The 26,821-nt window shown below is 44.2% G+C and overlaps 1 pseudogene; it reads left to right on the plus strand.

The window, feature by feature from the left end:
- The first annotated feature begins 2,950 nt into the window (after positions 1-2,950).
- On the plus strand, positions 2,951-3,068 carry LOC124551455 (annotated as a pseudogene).
- The last annotated feature ends 23,753 nt before the right edge of the window (positions 3,069-26,821 follow it).

The following is a 26,821-nucleotide window of genomic DNA, read 5'->3' on the forward strand; positions in this document are numbered from 1 at the left end:
GTTTTCATCTCGCGTGAACCAGGAACCAGATACCAACCCCTTAATGTCCTTGAAAGGGACCTGTATGGAGGTCGTGGTTTGATGGTGTGGGATGGGATTATGATTGGTGCATGCAGACACCTGCATGTCTTCGACAGAGGAACTGTAACAGCTCAGGTGTATCGGGACGTGATTTTGCACCAGTGTGTCCGCCTTTTCAGGGGTGCAGTTGGTCCCACCTTCCTCCTGATGCATGGTAACACATGGCCCCACCGAGCTGCCATATTGGAGGAGTACCTTGAAACAGATCAGGCAAATGGAGTGGCCTGCCTGTTCTCCAGACTTAAACCCCACCGAGCTCGTCTGGGATGTTCTCGGTCGACGTATCGTTGCACGTCTTCAAACCCATTCGTCACTTCAGGAGCTCCGACAAGCAGTGGTGCAAGAATGGGAGGCTATACCCCAGCAGCTGCTCGACCACCTGATCCAGAGTATGCCAACCCGTTGTGCGGACTGTGTACGTGTGTATGGTGATCATATCCCATACTGATGTCAGGGAACATGTACAGGACACAGTGTCGTTTTGTAGCACATGTGTTTCGGGACGCTTTTCTCAACTTATCACCAATACTGTGGACTTACAGATCTGTGTCGTGTGCCTATGCTACAGTACTGGCCATTAAAACTGCTACAACAAGATGAAATGCAAATCATAAACGGGTATTCACTGGACGAATATATTATACTAAAACTGACATGTGATTACATTTTCACGCAATTTGGGTGCATAGATCCTGAGAAATCAGTACCCAGAAGCATCACAACAACGTTTCACCAGGCAACGCCGGTCAACTGCTGTTTGTGTATGAGAAATCGGTTGGAAACTTTCCTCATTTGAGCACGTTGTAGGTGTCGCCACCGGCGCCAACCTTGTGTGAATGCTCTGAAAAGCTAATCATTTGCATATCACAGTATCTTCTTCCTGTCGGCTGAATTTCGCGTCTGTAGCACGTCAGCTTCGTGGTGTAGCAATTTTAATGGCCAGTAGTGTATTAGCGCCTGTTTTGTGTAGTGTCACGTTGTGTTGCACCACATTCTGCAATTATCCTTATTTTATGAGCGTGAGTGTAGTACAAAGGTATATAATCTGTTGTGTCTACACAAGACAGCCTAGACACACTGAGAGGAAGCCGAAAGGCACGCGCTTAAACTCACGCAGGCTGGCGTGAGGTCTGAAACAGGATACGTAATGAATGCTATAAAGAAAAGTACGTAGCTTCTGGAGTACTTAACTTTAATCCATAATTGTAGAACATCGCTCTTGATGATACATGCTTCATACAAAAAATATCAATTGAATACGGCGCCTTGCTAGGTCGTAGCAATTGACTTAGCTGACGTAGCTGAAGGCTATGCTAACTATCTTCTCGGCAAATGAGAGAGTCTTCGTCAGTGTAGCTTCTCTAGCAAAGTCGGCTGTACAACTGGGGCGAGTGCTAGTACGTCTCTCTAGACCTGCCGTGTGGTGGCGCTCGGTCTGCTATCACTGACAGTGGCGACACGCGGGTCCGCCGTATACTAACGGACCGCGGCCGATTTAAAGGTTACCACCTAGCAAGTGTGGTGTCTGGCGGTGACACCGCATAATCATGAATGATATTCAGTCTCCAAGTCGAACATGTACAGATCGTTAGCCTGCGCTAACACTTCAGACCTCTACCCTCCATCAATATTAACTTCTCACATCTGACATCCATCACTGCCGACTGCTCACCTCCAACTGCCCACCAGTACTTTCATCACTGCTGGCTACTAACTTCCAACTGCCCATCACTGCTGGCGATTAACTTCCAACAACGAGTCCAACCAGCCACAGAGTCTCTTACAAAGAAAACACAGTCTGAGATCCAATGCAAAGCGCTACACAGCACTGCCAACACAGAAGCAACCCTCTTACAACGCTGTGCCAGATGCGCTAGATTTCTTGCTTCAGGATCCATGGCGTGAATAGCCCGATCGAGGTGGTCGGGCATATTCTCGATTGGGTTCAAAACCGGAGAGTTTCGTGGTGAGGCACATTCATCTTGGTGTTGTTCGGACCGCACACGTATACTGCGAGCTGTTTGGCACGTTGCAGTATCCTGCTGGTAGATGTCATTGTCCTGAGGAAAAAAAGACTGCACGTAGTGGTGGACACGGTCCGCCTACTGACCATATTACGTTGATCTACCGAGCCCTCCAGAATGACCCAGGGAATGCCGCAAAACATACTCCAGACCATAATGTCCCCTTTCTTGGCCTGGACCCTCCCGACGATCCAACGGCCTTCTGTCCAACAGAGCATGAAACGTCATTCACCTGAAGAGGCGGAGCTTCAGTTGAGGTACTAGAGTGCAAATTCCAGACTTCTTCGCCAGTGAACAGCAGTCAGCATGGGTGCATGAGTAAGGCACCTGCTGTGGACGTCCACACGCAGTAGTGTTGGCTGAACTGCCGTTGAGGACACGCCGTCGATAATACCTTGCATTATTTGTGCGGCCAACTGCTCACCTGGTCGTCTGTACACATCTCCGCAGCTGTCGTTTAACTCCTCCCATGATGCACCACAGCTGCCTTCGCGCAGGTTTTCGACAACGCCATTTTGGCATGCGTGGTATATTTTAACCAAGGTGCCACACGGACAGATTTGAAAGACAATGATTACGCCCTTATGGACCTCAGATAAACCTCTCCGTTTTCTCATTAGAGCAGCGACTGCTGTGTTTTCCTCTCTCCCCCCCCCCCCCCCCCCCCATCCCCAAGCTCTGTAAAATCTCCACTGCTGGTGCTTCCATCTGCCATCTGTGTTTAGTTATTGCTCGTTGACGCTGAACATAGGTGATGGTCAGATTAATGTAACCGGACCGTGTATTTTGTGCGTAGGTTTCTAGTGGTGGCATATTTAAATTGTTTATTCTTTTTTTTAATGGCGGGCAACGACCTTGCCGCAGTGGTTACACCGGTTCCCGTGAGATCACCGAAGTTAAGCGCTGTCGGGCGTGGTCGGCACTTGGATGGGTGACCATCCAGGCCGCCATGCGCTGTTGCCATTTTTCGGGGTACACTCAACCTCGTGATGGTAATTGAGGAGCTACTCGACCGAATAGTAGCGGCTTCGGTCAAGAATACCATCATAACGACCAGGAGAGCGGTGTGCTGACCCCAACGCCCCTCCGATCCGCATCCTCCACTGAGGATAACACGGCGGTCGGATGGTCCCGGTAGGTCAGTCGTGGCCTGAAGGCGGAGTGCTTTTTCTTTTTAATGGCAGTCAAATGTGCATAGTGAAATAGTCATCAACATGATGAATGGCTCTATGACGATACAGTTTTCAAAAACTGACGAATGAACTTTTGACTTACACTCCTTCTGACAGGTTGCACAGTTTGAGAACCCACGAAGCAGTAACTCCTTGTGGGGAAAACCGGATTATCCGAGTAGTAAGGAAAGTGGACATGGAGCTGCAGCCGACTAGTGGCGATCTCTACTGATCCGGTTGAATTCTCTTTCTCTTCCTCTTACGGCATAATCCTCTTCGGATGCTCTGTCAGTTACACCCGGCCTTCCAACTTTCTGCACGGCGACAGGTGGAGCTAAAGGATCCGGAAGTTGTCAGCGACGTTAATTCACTGAGAAGGAGCACAAGGATTAATGACTGATAAGGTATTAAAGAGAAACTGCTTAGAACCTGTTCATGATGCGAGCGTGTGTGTGTGTGTGTGTGTGTGTGTGTCTGTGAGCGTCCGTGCGTTTCAAGCTGTATATTCGAACACAGACTAGGCATACTGCCTCAGGGAAGTAGTGACCTCGTTGAAAAGTATCCCGAGCGGTCTACGGCGCTGCAGTCATGGACTGTGCGGCTGGTCCCGGCGGATGTTCGAGTCCTACCTCGGGTATGGGTGCGAGTGTTTGTCCTTAGGATAATTTAGGTTAAGTTGTGTGTAAGCTTAGGGACTGATGACCTTAGCAGTTAAGTCCCATAAGATTTCACACATGTTTGAACCTTTTTTTTTTTTTTTTTTTTTTTTTTTTTTTTTTTTTTTTTTTTTTTTTTTTTAAAGGTATTGTGTGATCTTAGAGAGAAACGTATAATAATTCAAAAAAATATATTTTTAATTTTATGTTATCGTGCCACAGATTTAAAGAGGAACCCATAACAGAAAGTATTTTAAGCGGAAACGGAGAACATAAGATAAGAAGATCATTCCAAAAGTTCTTCACACTGTAAGATACAATACAAGAAAATAATTTACACTACTGGCCATTAAAATTGCTACACCAAGAAGAAATGCAGATGATAAACGGGTATTTATTGGACTAATATATTATACTATATTATACTAGAAATGACGTGCGATTACACTTTCACGCAATTTGGATGCATAGATCATGAGTAATCAGTACCCAGAACAACCACCTCCGGCCGTAATAACGGCCATGATACGCCTGGGCATTGAGTCAACACAGCTTGGATGGCGTGTACAGCTACAGCTGCCCATGCAGCTTCAACACGATACTACAGTACCACAGTAGTGACTGGCGTATTGTGACGAGCCAGTTGCTCCGCCACCATTGACCAGACGTTTTCAATTGGTGAGAGATCTGGAGAATGTTCTAGCCAGGGCAGCAGTCGAACATTTTCTATATCCTGAAAGGCCCGTCCAGGACCTGCAACATGCGGTTGTGCATTATCCTGCTGAAATGTAGGGTTTTGCAGGGAACGAATGAAGGGTAGAGCCACGGGTCGTAACACAACGGAAATGTAACGTCCACAGTTCAACGTGCCGTCAATGCGAACAAGAGGTGACCGAGACGTGCAACCATTGGCACCCCATACCATCACGTCGGGTGACACGCCAGCATGACGATGACGAATACACGCTTCCATTGTGCGTTCACCGCGATGTCGCCAAACACAGATGCGACCATCATGATGCTGTAAACAGAATCTGTATTCATCAGAAAAAATGACCTTTTGCCATTCGTGCACCCAGGTTCGTCGTTGAGTACACCATCGCAGGCGGTCCTGTCTGTGATGCAGCGTCAAGGGTAACCGCAGCCACGGTCTCCGACCTGATAGTCCATGATGCTGCAAACGTCGTCGAACTGTTCGTGCAGATGTTTGTTGTCTTGCAAACGTCCCCAACTGTTGACACAGGGATCGATACGTGGCTGCACGATCCCTTACAGCCATGCGGATAAGATGCCTGTCATCTCGACTGCTACTGATACGAAGCCGTTGGAATCCAGCTCGGCGTTCCGTATTACCCACTGATTCCATATTCTCCTAACAGTCATTGGATCTCGACCAACGCGAGCAGCAATGTCTCGATACGATAAACCGCAATCGCGATAGGCTACAATCCTACCTTTATCATAGTCGGAAACCTGATGGTACACATTTCTCCTCCTTACACGAGGCATCACAACAACTTTTCACCAGGCAGCGCCGGTCAACTGCTGTTTGTGTATGAGAAATCGGTTGGAAACTTTCCTCATGTCAGCCGTTGTAGGTGTCGCCACCGGCGCCAACCTTGTATGATTGCTCTGAAAAGCTAATCATTTGCATATCTCAGCATCTTCTTCCCGTCGGTTAAATTTCGAGTCTATAGCACGTCATCTTCGTGGTGTAGCAATTTTAATGTCCAGTAGTGTATTTTATACAATACCTCCTCAGATCTCCAATACAATCTCCGTTCTTGCTCGTGACAACTTCCCAACAGTTTTCCAGCTTCCGTATTCCGCATAGGATACGTTTATTTTTGACCTGTCTGATCAGTAAACGTAGAGGAAGGTATCAGTGATCATAAGGCTGTGATGGCATCCATGACGACGGGTCCTATAAGGAATGTTAAGAAAGGTAGGAAGATATATGCTCAACAAGATGGACAGGATAGAAATTTCAGAATATCTCAGCAGTCAGCATCAAATATTCGGTGATGAGGATGAAGACGTGGAGAACAAATGGAAAAAATTCAAATGCATCGTTCACTGTGCCCTAGACAAGTATGTTCCGAGTAAGGTTTTAAGGGATGGGAAAGATCCACCATGGTTTAATAGCCGTGTTAGAAAAGCGCTACGTAGACAAATAGCACTTCATCTCAGATTCAAGAGAAGTAAAAACCTAGCTGACAAACAAAAGCTGAACGAAGCGAAAATGAGGGTAAGGAGAGCAATGACAGAAGCATTCAATGATTTTGAAAGTAAGATGTTGTCAACCAACCTGAGTAAAAATCTTAAGAGATTTTGGCCGTATATAAAATCAGTAAGTGGGTCAAAATCATCTACTCATTCTCTTAGCGACCACACCGGCACCGAAACGAAAGATGACAGAGAGAAGGCTGAAATACTGAATTCGGCCTTCCGAAGTTGTTTCACCGCGCGGAAGATCGTAACTCTGTCCCTCCTTTTAATCGTCGTGCAAACGTAGAAGTGGCAGATATCGATATAACCGATCGCGGAATTGAAAAGCAGCTACAATCGCTTAGTAGCGGAAAGGCGTCAGGACCAGATGAGATACCTACAAGATTCCATAAAGATTGTGCGAAAGAACTTCCTCCCCTTCTAGCAGTAATTTATCGTAGATCGCTTGAGCAACGAAAGGTACCAAACGACTCGAAAAAAGCGCAGGTCATTCCCGTTTTTCAGAAAGGCCGTAAGACAGATGCACAAAATTATAGACCTATATCGTTGACGTCAATCTGTTGTAGAGCTATGTAACATGTTTCATGCTCAAGAATTATGACGTTCCTGGAAAATGAACAACTCCTCTAGAAAGATCAACATGGGTTCCGCAAACAGAGATGCTGCGAAACTCAGCTCGCTCTGTTCCTCCATGAGGTCCACAGCGCAGTGGACAACGGGGGTCAGGCTGATGCCGTGTTCCTTGATTTCAGTGAGGCATTTGACACCGGCCCGCTTTGCCGTTTAATGAAAAAAAATACGAGCTTTCGGAGTATCGGAGCAGACCTGCGATTGCATTCAAGACTTTCTTGTAGATAGTACTCAACACGTCGCTCTTAACGGAAATAAATCGACAGATGTAAAGGTAATATATGGAGTACCACAGCGAAGTGTGATAGGACCATTGCTGTTCACAATATATGGCTCTGAGCACTATGCGACATAACTTCTGAGGTCATCAGTCGTTCACAATATATATATATATATATATAGTCGCAGATGAGTGCAGTTGTATATACCAAAGTAGCAATGCCAGAAGATAGTAAGAATTTTCAGAACGACCTGCAGAGAACTGACGAATGGTGCAGACTCTGGCAGTTGACCCTGAACGTAAATAAATGTAACATATTGCGCATACATGGGAAAAGAAATCCACTACTGTGCAGTTACACTACTGATGAGAAACAGCTGGAGACAGCGTCTGCCGTAAAATATATGGGCGTAACTATCCAGAGCGACCTTACGTGGGATTACCATATAAAACAGATAATGGGAGAGGAGACACCAGACTCAGATTCATCAAAAGAATCTTAAAAAAATGTTACTCATCCACAAAAGAAGTGGCTTATGTGACGTTTGTTCACCCGATTCTTGTTTGTCTATTTGGGATGCCTATCAGATAGGACTGATAGAGGAGATAGAGAAAATCCAACGAAGAGCGGCGCATTTCGTCACGGGATCGTTTAGCTGGCGAAGAGATGCCAGTCAATCTCCACTGGCAGACGTTACAAGAGAGGCGTTGTGCATCACGGAGAGATTTACTACTGAAATTTCGGGACAGCACTTTTCAGGAGGAGTCAGACAACATATTACTTCTCCCCACATACATCTCGCGTCTTGACCACGAGGAGACAATTCGAGAAATTAGAGCCAATACAGAGGCTTACCGACAATCATTCCTCCCACGCACTATTCGCGAGTGGAGAAGGTTTGGAGCAATCAGATGGTGGTACCGAAAGTACCCTCCACCACGCACCATTAGCTGACTTACGGAGTATGATGTAGATGTCGATGTAAATGTACTCGAATCACTTCATTGGAAGCTCCATCAGTTGTACCAAATCGTTTTTCTCGGAGCTGTCCCTTCAATTTGGGAGAAAATGTCTGTTGAGTTCATATCAGAAATGTATGGTAGGTGGGGAAGTATTTCCTATTTCCCATCCATATTTGTCGAGCCTGTCACTAATAGTCCAATACGTTGCCTTGCGTTACCGTGAAAAATGAGGTCAGCAGCTGGAAGAATGTCTGGCTTTCTTTGCAGAAGTTTTGGACGCAAAACATTTGGCAGAAACAACTTGTAGTACACGCCTGTTGCAGATGTACCCTGGGACGCTCTATTTGTAGCCATGACTCGATTCATGTCGTATGTTAAGACCATCGTCAGTTTCAAAAGTGACTGCTGCCGATGGACTTTTTTATGGCGGGAAGAGTTGGAACTTTTCCATTGTGACGACTGAGCAGTTTGGCTCAAAATTTCGTATCCAGGTTTCACCAAGAGCAACAGTCCTTTTCAGAACTGTTCTCCTACTGTTCGATAACTTCGAAGCAATTCTTCTGCGGAATGCTTCCTGCTCCTACCGAGGTCATGTGGAACCTATCTGGCAGTGACGTTTCCCTAACTTTTCAGTAATGACCCCGTAAACTGTAGCGGTAGACGTTCTGCCCTCATACGCAATCTCCTCACATGCTTTTCGTCGATCATATCTCAAAATTTCGTTAACAGTAACTTGGGATGTGTAGTCTGTTCAAGTTCCATTTCTTGAGCTGTCCTCAGTGCTTACTCGACGTACACAGAAACGAACAGACCATCCTGATTCTGTGCTTCGATCCTCTACACTATTAGCATACATCTCTATCAGAGCTTCGTAGACTTCCATTGGGTTCTTTCCACGTAGGAATTAGATTTTTATACAGGAACTCTGGTCGCTGGGTGTGATCTGTCTTAACTCGGTCTCAGTTTCCATCTGAAAACTTAATTACTCAGGACACAGCCACGCGAATCAGCAGACACATATACACACGTCATACCTGAAGTCTCGCCCACAACTGACAGGAATTTCAACTCAATCACGCCACCATGACCGTGGCGCATGCGGAGTGTACAGGACTTTTGAAACGACCTTCGCATTTCAACTATGGGATCGCATCATGAATGGAACGACAAAAATAAGATTAATAATAAGAGTGATAGTGCGGTTGTTGTGGACTTCAGACCGAAGATGGCTTTGAGGCCGCTGTTCTATGCTAGCCCGTCACCTGCAAGCTTCTTTGTCTTTGACTAATTACTGCAACCTACATCTGCTTAAACCTGCTTACAACATTCATACTGCCGGCCGTTATAGCCCCTGCGGTTCTAGGCGCTTGAGTCCGGAACCGCGCTGCTGCTACGGCTGCGGGTTCGAATCCTGCCTCGGGCATGAATGTGTGTGATGTCCTTAGGTTAGTTAGGTTTAAATAGTTTTAAGTCTAGGGGACTGATGACCTCAGATGTTAAGTCCCATAGTGTTTGGAACCATTTGAACCATTTTTTGAGCATTCACACCTAGGTCACCTTCTACAGTTATTACTCATGCGTCCCTGCTCTACAAAATTTACTATTCCTTGATGTCTCAAGATGTTTACTGCCAACCGATCTCATCTTTTAGTCGAGTTCTGAGATAAATTTCATTTTACCCAGGATCCACTGGCTATCCATTAGTTATTCGATCTACACTGCAGCATTCTCCTGTAGCATCACATTTCAAACTTTTCTCTTCTCCTCTTGTCTGGACTGCCTACACGTCCACGTTTCACGCGCAACACTACGCTGCATACAAATATCTTCGGAAAAGACTTCCTAGCACTTAATTTAAATTTCATGTTAAGAAAACCCTTTTCTTCAGAATTGTTTTCGTTGCTATAATCAGGCTGCAGTTCATATGCTCGTTGCTTCGCCCATCATCAGTTATTTTGCTTCCCACATATCGAAATTCATCTTCTACTCTTGGTGACTCATTTCCTAACGCAATTCTCTCAGCATCGCCTTATTTGCTTCGACTCCATTCCATTTTCCTTACTATATAGTTTTGGATGTGCATCCGACAACCTCTTCCCAAGTCACAATGTATTCCGTTTACCTGCTCTTTCAAGTTCTTTGGCGACTCTGAAAAACATAGTACGTAATCAAATTGCCTATTGGCTTCTGTCTCGGGTTCTTCGGCCGACGTTCTTCCAAACTGCCTCTTGGCTTCTGTCTCGGGTTCTTCGGCCGATGTTCATCTAAATGAATAGGCAGTTTGTCAACAAGTGGCCACGAAAGCTTTAACAATTTTGTATTACGTAATCCTCCAAATTTTTATATATCTTCCTTGAACTTTAAAAGGAATAATACAAACTCTATATGGTTGAAACTTCCTGGCAGATTAAAACTGTGTGCCGGACCGAGACTCGAACTCGCGACCTTTGCCTTTCGTGGGTAAGTGCTCTACCAACTGAGCTACCCAATCTTGGTTAGCTTGGGTGCTTGGGTAGCTCAGTTGGTTGAGCACTTACCCACGAAAGGCAAAGGTCCCGAGTTCGAGTCTCGGTCCGACACACAGTTTTAATCTGCCAGGAAGTTTCATATCAGCGCACACTCCGCTGTAGAGTGAAAATTTCATTCTATATATGGTTGGAACATGAGAAGTAATATATAGAAAATATTTTGAAAATATCAGAAGAAATGGCACAGCAAAGGTTTGTGGTTTTAGAACAAGTCAATCGAGTGGATGAGAACAGTCTAAGGAAATTACCTCGAGTTTGATAATAAAACACATACACTAAAAGATAGAGTTGCGATGGGATGTAGCATTTGCTGGAACCATAGCTGACATATTCCTCAACAGTTGGAAGAAAAATTCTTCGAAACTAAAAACGCAACGAATCCAAAAATCATTTACAATTGCAGCTACGTAGACGACACTTTCATGCTTATAGAAGGTAATCTTACTGACACAGACGAAATACATAAAGCACTGAGACAATTACTTCCCATAATGAAACGTTTAATAGAACATGTAACTAACAAAATAGTTAACTGTCTCGACCTAACTACTAAGAGCACTATCAATTAAAATTGCTTCGAAATTTACAGAAAGCCTACCGGAACAGATTGTATTATCAATGCACAAGCATGTCTCCCAGACCTCACAAACTCAAATTCTTCCACAAAGTGCTTAACAGACTATAAATCTGCCACTAGAAGACGAAGCAATTCAGAAGGAAAAATCTTAGAATACACAGCCCAGCAAAACTATTATTACCGCAAAATTTTAACACAATTATACTATAGTAAAGCACAACAAAAAGGCCTAATATAAACAGCATTTAACATACACACAAGGAAAATGAAAAGAAACACAAGTAACCACAACTTATCTAGGAAACACCTCAAACAAAATTAACAAATTATTCAACTAAACCGATATAACCTTTGCGTATCAGCACACACAGTCTCAAACGCAAAATCTACAAACGCAGCTCGAAAATTGCCATACACAAAGACCCCGACGTTTACAACATTTCATGTAACAGTTACCAAAAATTCTACATCGGACAAACCGGTACAAACTTCTACATTAGACATAAACAGTACACCAGAGAAAGTGAAAACAGTGAAAACAACACGCCCGCATTTATTGAGCACCTACAAACAGAAAAACATGACGTAAAACCGATAAACGAAACCTTAGTAGAATGAGATTTTCACTCTGCAGCGGAGTGTGCGCTGATATGAAACTTTTCTGGCAGATTAAAACTGTGTGCCCGACCGAGATTCGAACTCGGGTCCCGAGTTCGAATCTCGGTCGGGCACACAGTTTTAATCTGCCAGAAAAGTTTCGAAACCATAGTATTCCTTCATATTACTCAAAAGGGAGCAATGATGAACACCCTCAAGGAAATAGTGAGATATTCACAAGCATACCGCAAACCCACAAAACTTACTGCATGAACAAGCGGACCTAAAGCACAAAAAGTACGCAGAAAACTCTATTGGTATTATAAAGCAAGAAAACGAGTAAAGTAACAAATCAGAGACACTAAATAACACATACCCAAAGTAACAGCGATAAGAAAGTGAAGAGCGGACGGTTGGCCGGAGTGGCCGAGCGCTTCTAGGCGCTACAGTCTGGAGCCACCCGACCGCTACCGTCGCAGGTTCGAATCCTGCCTCGGGCATGGATGTGTGTGATGTCCTTAGGTTAGTTAGGTTTAAGTAGTTCTAAGTTCTGGGGGACTGATGACCTCAGAAGTTAAGTCCCATAGTGCTCAGAGCCATTTGAACCATTTTTGAAGAGCGTACAACATGGACAAAACAGCAAGAAAGCATCACAAATCATAGACAATGACAAAGTTATTGCGAAAAATATAAAAATATAACATAAAAACTTCAAGCTAAAACAAGTTCCAGGCAAAAACACAATTGTAACCAAACCTTAAATAATAAAAAACAGCTGAATTTCCACACATCGCTTAGTTATAATGGTAACTATGTAAACAGGTAATATCGGTGATCGACCGCCATCCAAGCTGTGAAGAGAAAAACAGCACAAATAAAAACCGAGTAAAGTCACATAAATGTCTCCAACGAGCACGTACGAGGAAACTATTAATTCTAAAAAAACGACAGGACATGGGAACAGTGATATTACATGTAACGAATATATTATAACGTTTCTGATCATAGTTACAGGCCATGATATTAAGACCATCACTTACTTACGTTCTTACAGAACAACTGATATGGCCATACGCCAAAATGGCCACATCGTGAGTGATTCATGAAATAAAAACCCACTAAAGATAAGTATAGCTGGCTACTATTTATACGAATCATGTCACTAGAGGACATATTTTGCACTGTGGGCCCAAAAGAACAAAATTTCTTCTTGATATTCTGGGGAAAGAAGTCGACGACATTAGGATTTACAGAAATAAGAAAAGAACTAGGAACAAAAATAATCGCAGAAATAGAAATAACAAAGCACAATTTTAGGAATAAAACCTTTAACTTAGAATTCTTTCGGAGCATAGTAAACTGAAGCGTCAAAGAAACTGGAATAGGTATGAGTACTCAAATGCAGATATATGCAAACAGGCAGAACACGGCGCTGCGGTCTGAAACGCCTATGTAAGACAACAAATCTCCGGTGCGGTTGTAAGATCGGTTACTGCTGCTACAGTGGCAGGTTATCAAGATTTAAGTAAGTCTGAACGTGGGGTTATAGTCGTCGCACGAGCGATGGGACACAGAATCTCTAATATAGCGATGAAGTGGGGATTTTCCTGTACGACCATTTCACGAGTGTACCGTGAATATCAGGGATTCGGTAAAACATCAAACCTCCGACATCGCTGCGGCCGGAAAAAGATCCTGCAAGAACGGGACCAACGACGACTGAAGAGAATCTTTCAACGTGACAGAAGTGCAACCCGTCCGCAAATTGCTGCAGACTTCATTCAATGCTGGGCCATCAACAAGTGTCAGCGTGCGGCACATTCAACGAAACATCATCGATATGAGCTTTCGGAGCCGAAGGTCCACTCGTGTACCCTTGATGACTGCACGGCACAATGCTTTACGCCTCGCCTGGACACGCCAACACCGACATTGGGCTGTTTATGACTGCAAACATATTGCCTGGTCGAACGAGTGTCGATTCAAGTTGTACTGAGCGGATGGAGACAACCTCATGAATCCATGGATCCTGCATGTCAGCAGGGGACTGCTCAAGCTGGTGGAGGCTCTGTAATGGTTTGGGGCGTGTGCTTTCGAGTGATATGGGACCCCTGATACGTCTAGATAACGACTCTTATAGGTGAAACGTACGTAAGCATCCTGTCTGATCACCTGCATCCATTCATGTCCATTGTGCATTCCAAAGAACTTGGGCAATTCCAGCAAGACAGTGCTACACGTCTATAACTGCTACAGAGCAGATCAAGGAACACTCTTCTGAGTTTAAGCACTTTATTTGGCCACCAAACTCCCTAGACATGAAAATTATTGAGCACATCTGAGATGTCTTGCAACGTGCTGTTCAGAAGAGATCTCCACCCCCTCGTAATTTTACGGATTTATGGACAGCCCTGCAGGATTCGTGGTGTCAGTTCCGTCCAGCACTACGTCAGACATTACTGGAGTCCATACCACGTCGTGTTGCGGCACTTTCCCGTGCTCGCGAGGGCCCTACACGATATAAGGCGTGTGCACCAGTTTCCTTCGCTCTACAGCGTAGATAAGAACAAAAATGCTGGGAATTGTCAGATGTGAACCATTGTTTTGCTCTTGTCACGTAGATTGCTTTCTACATGGTCAACTGCGTACCATCTGACTGCTAGTCGTGTCCTGTTTAATGCGGTAAGAAGCTGATTCTTGTCTTGATCCACGCGTCTATTTGCCGTGCATCACATGTTGGGGTTTTTATTGATCATCAACGACCGATGTCATCATAAGGGTAGTTCATGGATTGGTTTTATGCCTTTCGGTTCTATTTGACGTTGGCAACAGTTTCTTTTTATACAGTCTGCATTACTTCACACGATGCATTACTTATCCATAATAGAATAACTTGTACACGACTATAGCGTGACCAGAGATTACATATATTTTTGTCATGAGATGTGAGACCTGCTTTTTCATTATTTTAGTGTGTCCTGTTCATTTTTCGGGTTGTGAATTTTACGTTGTTACTTGATTAAGAGCTCTGTTTTTATTCTTACTCTACCTGTACTGGATAGAGTGGGTGGAACTTCGTAGACAGACAGCTTAACTTTGAATGAAAGTGTGACAGGTGATTTTCTGGATGCACCTTCTGTTAGATACAATTCGCCTAACGTATTAAACAGAGTGGTCCATTGTCGCGAACGTCCCAAAAATCTCACGAAATAAGCGTGAAACTACAAAGAACGAAACTCGTCTAGCTTGAAGGGGGAAACCAGATGGCGCTAGGGTTGGCCTGCTAGATGGCGCAGCCATAGGTCAAACGGATATCAACTGTTTTTTTTTTTTTAATAGGAACCTCCATTTTTTATTACATATTCGTGTACTACGTAAAGAAATATGATTGTTTTAGTTGGACCACATTTTTCGCTTTGTGATCGATGGCGCTGTAATAGCCACAAACATATGGCTCACAATTTTAGACGAACAGTTAGTAACAGGTAGGTTTTTTAAATTAAAATACACAACGTAGGTACGTTTGAACATTTTATTTCAGTTGTTCCAATGTGATACATGTGCCTTTGTGAAGTTATCATTTCTGAGAACGCATGCTGTTACAGCGTGATTACCTGTAAATACCACATTAATGCAATAAATGCTCAAAATGATGTCCGTCAACCTCAATGCATTTGGTAATACGTGTAACGACATTCCTCTCAACAGCGAGTAGTTCGCCTTCAGTAATGTTCACACATGCATTGACAATGCGCTGGCGCATGTTGTCAGGCGTTGTCGGTGGATCACGATGGCAAATATCCTTCAACTTTCGCCTCAGAAAGAAATCCGGGGACGTCAGATCCGGTGAACGTGCGGGCCATGGTATGGTGCTTCGACGACCAATCCACCTGTCATGAAATATGCTACTCAATATCGCTTCAACCGCACGCGAGCTATGTGCCGGACATCCATCTTGTTGGAAGTACATCGCCATTCTGTAATGGAGTGAAACATCTTGTAGTAACGTCGGTAGAACATTACGTAGGAAATCAGCATACATTGCACCATTTAGATTGCCATAGATAAAATAGGGGCCAATTATCCTTCCTCCCATAATGCCGCACCATACATTAACCGTCCAAGGTCGCTGATGTTCCACTTGTCGCAGCCACCGTGGATTTTCCGTTTCCCAATAGTGCATATTATGCCGGTTTACGTTGCCGCTGTTGGTGAATGACGCTTCGTCGCTAAATACAACGCGTGCAAAAAATCTGTCATCGTCCCGTAATTTCTCTTGTGGCCAGTGGCAGAACTGTACACGATGTTCAAAGTCGTCGCCATGCAATTCCTGGTGCATAGACATATGGTACGGGTGCAATCGATGTTAATGTAGCATTCTCAACACCGACATTTTTGAGATTCCCGATTCTCGCGCAGTTTGTCTGCTACTGATGTACCGATTAGCCGCGACAGCAGCTAAAACACTTACTTGTGCATCATCATTTGTTGCAGGTCGTGGTTGACGTTTCACATGTGGCTGAACACTTCCTGTTTCCTTAAATAACGTAACTATCCGGCGAACGGTCCGGACACTTGGATGATGTCGTCCAGGATACCGAGCAGCATACAAAGCACACGCCTGTTGGGCATTTTGACCACAATAGCCATACATTAACACGATATCGACCTTTTCCGCAATTGGTAAACGGTCCATTTTAACACGGGTAATGTATCACAAAGCAAATACCGTCCGCACTGGTGGAATGTTACGTGATACCACGTACTTATACGTTTGTGACTATTATAGAACCATCTACCACAAAGTGAAAAAAGTGGTCCAACTAAAACATTCATATTTATTTACGTACTGCACGAATATGAAATAAAAAAATCGGGATTCCTATTTAAAAAAACGCAGTTGATATCCGTTTAACCTATGCCAGCGCCATCTGGCGGGCCAACCATAGCGCCATCTGGTTTCCCCCATCAAGCCAGACGAGTTTCGTTCTTTGTAGTTTTCTCGTTTGATGCTTGTTTCGTGAGATATTTGGCCCGGTCATTATCAATGGACCACCCTGTATATATTTCACTACATCTTTTTGATTTACGGAATATATGCTACTGGCTGCTCCCCATGAACAACACGCCGATTTGTATATGTTTAAGGTTCAGTAGTAAATATTAGGTCTACAACATTGCAATAAACGGCAGTAGCGGCAAGTGGGGTTCGGGTGGTCGGTCATAAGTGTAATACAATTAGCTTAGGCATCTGTAAACATAATGCCATAAAAATATTAGTCGATTTGTGATTGTATCGTACGGTTATTCTCGATTAAGTACGTCATCTTACGCACCCATTCCTCGCCATTTACGGGAAGTTTTAATTTTCTGCTTTAACATGAAGAAATCTTCGACTGTGGCTCTTAAAATACTGGGTAAGGCCAATGGTGAGGGAACTTAGTGGAAGAACGTGCAGACAATGTTTTCAACGCCCTAAGAACGGTGATTTTGATGTCTAAGACCGGCATGGCGTTGGAAGACAGAACGTTTTCGTAGCTACTGAAACAGATGAAGACAGTCACAGGACAACATTGTCGAAAGCAAGTAATGCATTCGATCGCAGCACTGCAACACAAATGGCCACAATACAGCGATAGACACGTAAAGGTAATTTTGCACCAGGTCATTAGTCGACCCCGTGTCGCAAAACCCGTCAAAATATACATGGAAACGTTGAAATGAGAAGTCCTATCTCACCCGCCGTATTTTGCATATGTTACTCTATCTGACTGTCACCTTTTTCGATCAGTGGCATACAGTCTGGCTGACCAGTACTTCCGATCATCTCAACAAGTGCAAAATTGAATCGATTCATGGATCTCCACAAAGCCGGCTGGTGTGGCCGTGCGGTTCTAGGCGCTACAGTCTGGAACCGCGTGACCGCTACGGTCGCAGGTTCGAATCCTGCCTTGGCATGGATATGTGTGTGTTGTCCTTAGGTTAGTTAGGTTTAAGTAGTTCTAAGTTCTAGGGGACTGATGACCACAGATGTTAAGTCCCATAGTGCTCAGAGCCATTTGAGCCATCTCCACACAAGACGCCCAGTTCTTCCGCCACGGGATTCGTACGCTGTGCGAAAGATGGGAGAATGTAGTGGCCAGAGTCCCAAATTTCGGGAAAAAACGGCGGAAGCAAAGTTGTAGACCTAGTATACTATTTCTGAACAGAATTAATTATGGTTACTGTATGGTGTAAGATTTCTAGTTTATTTTTGGTATTCAAGGAATTTTATGTTACCACTATATTTTTATTCAACGTGACATACTTCATATTTGTGCATTAGGTATTTTGAAGCAATAGTTTTCAATGACCGATGTGATAAGCCACAGAGATTCTGAAAACAAAGAATGAGATCTTTGATTGCCAGTAGCTTCGTCGTTATAGTAGTAGTCTGTGAGATGTAAATGAGTGAGTCGGTCATTGGTCAAGCTATGAGTCGGTCTTTGGTCAAGCTACTGAGTGGTCCGGAAACAGCTTGCTATGCATACAGATAAAGATATACGGGATGTTGAATTTTGGAAATATTATTTGGTAAAGATTAATTTTAGATATGTGAAGGTCTACAGGTAATGTTGTTGTTTCATTGCTTGTCTGCGCGTAATTTAAGATATGCTTGGAAAACGGAAAATATTAGTGTAATTTTTCTTTATTGGTTCAAGTTAGTTAGTTTGATTGTTCAGGCGTTAATAATTAAAGTTATCTGTTCATACGGCTCGCACTCAGGAGATACAGATTTACCATTCCTTAACTAAATTAATAATTAATTTCATGGCAGAGTCATAATTGTAATAAGAAGGTACGTTTTGTAAAGGTGGTTAAAATTGTTAAGGAAGGTATCAGCATTTCAGTACAATTTTTGAATGCTGGCCTCTTTTACATCATTTAGTAACTGCAATGTCCAAAACCGTCTCATCACAAAAAAAATGGTTCAAATGGCTCTGAGCACTATGGGACTCAACTGCTGAGGTCATTAGTCCCCTAGAACTTAGAACTAGTTAAACCTAACTAACCTGAGGACATCACAAACATCCATGCCCGAGGCAGGATTCGAACCTGCGACCGTAGCGGTCTTGCGGTTCCAGACTGCAGCGCCTTTAACCGCACGGCCACTTCGGCCGGCCGGTCTCATCACAAACTGTACTTTTTAACTGTGTGTGTCGCGGCATTGCGCTGAGCGGGACACAGTTGCACAAAGGGGAAAACTGTTTCTAACCAATACGTTGTTCTGGTAACTCTTAAGCATTTCCCAAGCATTATTGCGTCCCCCCTACTGCTTTTTATTCCTGGGGTTCTGTTGCATAATTTTATCTTTTACCTCTCCCTTGATTTATTTCGGTATTTTCATTACGTGATTCTGCTAATGTTTGTATTCGTGTGGAATGCCACGACTTTTTCCCCTGTTTTTTAACATCCGAATTTTATATACTATATTGTATATCACTATGCGGCATGGTTCATACCTTTTGTCAATACATCATTTGAGCATAATTTTAGTTTTGTATAATTGGTTTGTATACCTCACGTGTATTATTTTATATGTCTATTCTATTGATGCCATTTTATACCAGTGCAAAAATTGTTTTTCGGCGTGTTGTTTAATTTTCATGCTTTGTATAACTTTCTGAAACTTATGTCTTATATTCAACAACTTTTATGTAACAAAACTAAAATTTACCGTTCTGCTTTCGCCGCTATGCGGCACCACCTATGTGTGCTTCACCGCCCTGTGGTAGCGTAAATTGTCCAACTAGAAAGCATGCTGTAGTTGCAAATTAATTTGCCATGACATCTGCATCAGTTACAACGTATCTTCATGCACCTGAATACCTAGATAATCATTGTTTGTATGTCAGTTCTCAATATGACGAAACTTCGTAATGCTTGTACTCTTGTCATGTTGCTCTGTATAGCTTTGTATATTTTCGGTCATTTGTATTTTGGTTTCCAGACTATCTGATGATAGTCAAATAAAGTCATTGGCTTTCTAACTAGTGGCTTTTCATTTAGCGACCAATTCATCAATTCAGCAGCATTTACAGTTCAGTAAAAAGATAGTTCAGAATATTCAACTTAATATTTATTATTACTCAGAAAAGTTACAGCAGTTCCATGATCTCGTTGGTAACGTAAAACGATAATAATGGTTTGCTTCGTATATTGTTTATTAACATATGCTTCTGTGGTAACAGTTTCTTTTGACATTGCGATCTTGTATCTACAACGAAGTCAATACTCGGCGCCGGCCGTTGTGACCGAGCGGTTCTAGGCGCTACAGTCTGGAACCGCGCGACCGCTACGGTCACAGGTTCGAATCCTGCCTCCGGCATGGATGTGTGTGATGTCCTTAGGTTAGTTAGGTTTAAGTAGATCTAAGTTCTAGGGGACTGATGACCTCATCAGTTAAGTCCCATAGTGCTCAGAGGCATTTGAACCAATACTCGGCAGCCAACCTAAAGGCATGTGGCACCGCTAACTTTCCCGCCCCTTCCACGTTCCACTCGCGAATGGCGCGCGGGAAGAATGATTGTCGGTAAACCTCTGTATTGGCTCTAATTTCTTAAATTTTCTCATGGTGGTCATTTCGTGAGATGTACGTGGATGGAACTAATATGTTGTCCGACTCTTCCCGGAAAGAGACCTCTGCTTGGCTAACTCATGCCATTGTCATATTTGCTGTACACAGGGGCGTAATGACGGTGGAATGGAGAATCGTCGCATTTAAATAAATAAATACAGATACGTGGCTGACAATGCGTCGTTGCTTCTCATTAAGCGAAACGGAGTTAATGCACCGCTTACACTTACCTTTTATTGATCCCGACACTGAACCTTGTTCTACAAATTCTAAGTTGTGATCCGTTGATGGCAGTAGTGCAAACGACGTTACATGTAAGAACATTTATTATGTCATGTAGACGACTTTATCGGCAAAATGTTCACGAAACTTCCATTCGACACGGACTGTAAGTTGCCCTCGTGATTAAAAATATAGACCCTTAAACTGCAACCCCCCCCCCTCCCCCCTTAACGTTTTGTCATACAGGGTGCAGAAAAATTCGCGCACTCGGACTTCGTACCGCGATTCCTTACTTACCCACTGCTTGAATACTGCTCACCGGTGTGGGATCCGTACCAGATAGGGTAGAAGAGATAGAGAAGATCCAACGTAGAGCAGCCCGCTTCGTTACAGGATCATTTAGTAACCGCGAAAGCGTTACGGAGATGATAGATAAACTCCAGTGGAAGACTCTGCAAGAGAGACACTCAGTAGCTGGGTACAGGCTTTTGTTAAAGTTTCGAGAACACACCTTCACCGAGGAGTCAAGCAGTATATTGCTCCCTCCTAAGTATATCTCGCGAAGAGATCATGAGGATAAAATCAGAGAGATTAGAGCCCACACAGAGGCAAACCGACGATCTTTCTTTCCACTAACAATACGAGACTGGAATAGAAGAGAGAACCGACAGAGGTACTCAAGGTACCCTCCGCCACACACCGTCAGGTGGCTTGCGGTGTATGGATGTGGATGTAGATGTAGATGTAGACTAGCGATTCAAAAATTTATCCCACAAAGTTTCCTCCTGCGCGTATTTCGGGCAGAAACGGACATCAACGATCAGCAGTCTGGCAACACTGTAATCAGATGTATGGTAACTACTGTTGTTAGCAAATACAGCAGTAGTGTTTTTCACTTGGTGCAGTGGATAGCGTTTTGGGTTAGCATACAGAAGGTCGTGAGTTCGATTCTGAGCCGAGGCTTATTTGTTTTTATTTGCTAAGTGTGATGTGTAGTTACGTGCTACGAACACAGAAATGGAAGTACAATCGTTTTCATTGGTCAGCTTCTAAAGAAGTCCTTTGCACGTCGTCGACAGGAGTTGTTTCGGGCCACTGCATCTACTAGATTCCAAATCTGTTTTCTGTGCACCCTCCCCCAATTGTCCTATCGAAACTATTTGCAAAGCATGTTGCTACCCCTACTGGTGACGTAACAGCCTAACGAAATGTAAGGGACCTGAACGTGGCAAGAATAATACTTGGTATTAATCGATTGGATCGCTGGGGGTAGGGTGGGGGGCGGGGGGGGGGGGGACGGTACAACAAAATAAGTTTGGAATCTAGTAGATGCTGTGGTGCGAAACAATTCACGTAGACAACATACAAGACGTTTCTTTAAAAGCTGACCAATGAAAACGATTGTACCTCCGTTTCTGTGCCCCTAGTACGTAACCGCAAGTGTTTTACAGAAGACCCACTGTAATCGCTGTATGACAATTAAGACGCCAGATACCGTACCACGCAGACCACACTTAGCAAATAAGACCAATACGCCTCCACCTTCTTCATGCTAAACTAAGATGATATCCACTGCGCCACCCACGCATCACTACTCTATATGCTGACAGATGTAGACACCATACACGTGATTCCAGTGTTGCCAGATTGACGAAATTTAATGTCCATTTACTGCTCGAAATATACCCAGGACGAAATTTTGTCAGAGACATTTCTGTACTGCTGGTAAGTAAGGAATCGCGCTGTAAGGTCCGTGGGCGTGAATTTTTCTTCACCCTGTATAACCACATTAAGCAGAGTTCATCCAACATGATGTGCGACAACGCCAAACATTCGTCGTTTAGTACTTTTTTCCATCCTCAGTCGTATATAACGAAATAATAAGCAACAAGTTGCATGAAATAAATCTAATTTCTTTACCGGTTTCTGGCGAAGAGCACTATGTGCCCGATCCGGTAAAGAGTTTATTTTATTCAACTGATTGCTTATAATTTCGTTATATATTGCTCGTTTATCTCGGAATACGATGAATATTTGTGTAAAAGAAACCAGCAGTTGTTTAGTACAGCAGTAGTGTGCACTGAGCAGATGCCATGCTGGTGGTCGTAGGGTTCTATGACCGGTAGACACGAGATTGCAACAAGTGAAAAATTTTAAAAGCGCCGTAACTCACACTACCCGTCTTGTCACCATTACATTTTACAGTCCGCCTGTCGTAAACGTGGTGCGGCAGTAAACGAGACGTAATAAATACGTCGTGGGATCCTGCTTCCCGCTGTGTGGGTATAGAGACAAGCCGCGGTCCCAAACTGTCCAAATCATGCTGTGACAGGAGAGGCGAAATCCCTGTACTGCCCAGCTCATAATATACGACATCGCTCAAATCCTCAGTGTCGTAACCATACAGAGGTAGAGTAACGTAGAGATCGGAAACCAAATATCACATCGCAATATCACAACAGATGCCAGATCCTAAATAGGCAATATGCAAAAGGCAAGTGTTCACAAAGAGCTTACCTGTCTTAACAAGCAACTGTCTGCTACACAGACGTTCGTTGTGCTATAGCTGTTTAAATACACCTCGGTTCCGAGAGTTCCGGAACCTGAACAGAAAATTGGAATAGAGATCAACATAAACATCATTTACGCCCTTTTTATTGCTCATGAAAACCACACATTGCATTTTGTACCACCATGCAGCGAGACCTTCAGAAGTGGTGGCCCAGATTGCTGTACACATCGGTAGGTGTAATACCCCGTAGCACGTCCTCTTGCATTGATGTATGCCTGTATTCGTCGAGTCATACTATCCACAAGTTCATCAAGGCATTGTGGTCCAGATTGTCCCACTCCTCAACAACGATTCGGCGTAGATCCCTCACAATGTTTGGTGGGTCACGTCGTCCATAAACAGCCCTTTTCAACCTATCCCAGGCATGTGCGAATGGGTTCATGTCTGGAGAACACGTCGGCCGCGCTAATCGAGCGATGTCTTTATCCTGAAGGAAGGATGAGCCGACCACTTTGGCCGAGCGGTTCTAGGCGCTTCAGTCTGGAAGCGCGCTGCTGCTGTGGTCCCAGGTTCGAATCCTGCCTCGGGCATTGATGTGTGTGATGTCCTTAGGTTAGTTAGGTTTAAGTAGTTCTCTAAGTGTAGGGGACTGATGACCTCAGGTTATAAGTCCCATAGTCCTTAGTGCCATTTGAACCTGAAGGAAGTCATTTACAAGATGTGGGGGCGCGAATTGTCGCCCATGAAGACGAATGCCTCGTCAATATGCTGCCGATATGTTGTACTATTGGTCGGAGGATGGCATTCACGTATCGTACAGCTGTTATGGCGCCTTCCAAGACCACCAGCTGCGTACGTCGGCCCCACATAATGCCACCCCAGAACATCAGGGAACCTCCACCTTGCTCCACTCACTGGACAGTGTGTCTAAGGCGTTTAGCCTGATGCCTCCAAACACGTCTCCGACGACTGTCTGGTTGAAGGCATATGCGACACTCCTCGGTGAAGAGAACATGATGAAAATCCTGAACGGTCCATTCGGCGTATTGTGGAGCCCATCTGTACCGCACTTCACGGTGTCGTGGTTGCAAAGATGGACATCGCTATGGATGTCTGGAGTGAAGTTGCCATCGTGCAGCCTATTGCGCACAGTTTGAGTCGCAACACGACATCTGTGGCTGCATGAAAAGCATTATTCAACATGGTGGCGTTGCTGTCAGGCTTCCTCCGAGCCATAATCCGTAGGTAGCGGTCATCCACTGCAGTAGTAGCCCTCGGGCGGCCTGAGCGAGGCATGTCATCGACAGTTCCTGTCTCTCTGTATATCCTCCATGTCCGAACAACATCGCTCTGGTTCACTCCGAGACGCCTGGACACTTCCCTTGTTGAGAGCCCTTCCTGGCACAAAGTAACAATGCGGACGCGACCGAAACGCGGTTTTGACGGTCTAGGCATGGTTGAACTACGGACAACACGAGCCGTCCTGCTGGAATGACTGGAACTGGTCGACTGTGTGACCCCCTCCATCTAATAGGCGCTGCTCATCCATGTTTGCTTACATTTTTGGGTAGCTTTAGTGGCATCTCTGAACACTCAAAGGGACTGTGTCTGATCCAGTATCCACAGTCAACGTCTATCTTCAGGAGTTCTGGGAGCCGGGGTGATGCAAAACTTTTTTTTATCTGTGTGTATATACTAGTCGCGATGTACATTGCTGAGAGGTTTCTTCTGATAGTTGGAGCGACACTAGCGCCCCAGGCGGCAAGAAAGCCAGTCGTCTCTTAACGCCTTACGCACGGTAAGAATAATTCTAGTTTGTAAGTTTCCTTTACTTAATTTGTAAAATATACATTGTAATTTTGCCTCCCAAGCTTTAGTAAAACATCAAGATATACGGATTAATGAAGCGAAAGAAGCGAAACTCATGAATGAAGTACACGGTCCAATGTGAATAACGTGACCGGCTGTCAGAGGCCGGAATAACAACCTTTTTGCAAATCGGACGTGAACGAAGAGTGTCAATTATAGTCTAGAAGGTACCGACAGGGGTGTAGAGCTGTGCCGACTTTAGTGTCGTGCCCTGCTCCACTAGGTTTCTAAGTTGAGAATCCATGCTCTGTAGTGCCCCATCGAGATCATACCACAGATTCTCAAATGGGTTTTAGTCGGGGGAGTCTGATGTCCAGGGTAATATGGTAAACTCATCCTGGTGCTCTTAGAATCACGTACGTACACTGCGAGCTACGTGAAACGTTGGATTGTCCTTCTGGTAGATGCCACAGTGCCGAGGAAAATGCTTGTACGGGTTAACCCAGGGATAGATGCTTACTGCTATTGATCCACTGCGCCTTCCAGAATGAACCAGGGAAACTCACGAAGACATACCCCAGACCACAACGCTCCCTCCTCCGGCCTAGGCTGTTGATTGTTGCAGGGCCGTGCACGCCAACGGCCTGTTGCGGCATTGGCGCACAAGTGAGGCACTTGTTTCTGGCCGCATCGGAACAATCAGGAGACTGATGATTTAAAAAAAGCAAGCCGAGAAATGACGATGGTAAGCAAAGTGCCCTACCCCACACACCAAACAAGAAAACATTCTCATCCGGCTCCGAGCTATGCTGAAAGTTTAAAATCATCAGCTCATCGAGCAGTTAGTTTAAAATTAGTTGCAAAATTCTACCCATAAGACAGACAGAGAGGGAAGCGACCTAATTAAAATGCGTTAAAACTTTGTTAATTTTCTATTAAACTTGTGAGTGTAATAGAAGAATTAACATCGCTTCAGATTGTAATTTACAAGTGTATGAGCAGATTCGTGCTCGAGAAAATGTGGTTGGCTCCAGCGTAACATGGCGGATAATTTAAATTTCCGCCGCGGCCAATTTTTTTGCTGCATAGCGGACACGCTGAAACTCCTTTCGTTGCCCCAATATTTTTATGTGAAAGCAATCTGTGTAGATTTATTCTAAATTGCAAAACGCCTCATAGACGAGATAGATTTAAAGATGTCAACTAACATCGCAAAATTACCGAGGTGCCTCATTTGTTTTAAAAAGAAGGGTCTTCTTTGCATTCGCTGTGGGTTTTTTGTAAAAGTGGTTTTGAGCACAAGGCCGAACAGGTGTAGAAGCCTGGGATGGACGCCACTGACCTACCGCAACTCCGAGACTTGCTCCCTAGTATTAAATGTCGAGCTACTGACCGGTTTGAGTCACAAGCTATCCTGCTAGCCTCCAGGAATTGCAGCGAAACTCACGTAATCCTTCGCGACGCTAGGTATCGCACAAAACACATCCCTTGAAAATAAGGTTCGCTAAATGCGCTCTGTCTCGTAAAGAGTGTCGTCGACTTAATCTGTTCGATATGTTTAGGAGAACAACACGTCAACTATTCCTCATTCTCAGAACAATTGACAGGGCTCTGGAGAAATTACTAAGTTGTTTTCGGTCAGTCGAGCATGGCTTCACGAAACGAAGGGCCGTATTGTTGATCTGGGTTCGTTTCAGTACAAAGCACTGCTAATATACATGTCCGAATGAATATCACATGGTACTTCTTACGAACACAAGCACTGCAATAGCATAGACGCCACCTTACTTTTCTCTATCGCAGTTAAAACAGTACTCACGGTTGCAGAAAATTGCTGTAGTTAAAAGTGGCAACTGCATGCGATGATTATTAATTAAAAGCTTGCTTTGACAGCGTTGCACAAGAAGAGAAATTAGGTAACACAATACGAAATCTTTCTTTCTTTCATTCTTTCTTTATCGTCGCCTTGTCCCACGTCACGTTT

The sequence above is a fragment of the Schistocerca americana genome, chromosome 9 (assembly GCF_021461395.2).
Source record: "Schistocerca americana isolate TAMUIC-IGC-003095 chromosome 9, iqSchAmer2.1, whole genome shotgun sequence".
NCBI lineage: Eukaryota > Metazoa > Arthropoda > Insecta > Orthoptera > Acrididae > Schistocerca > Schistocerca americana.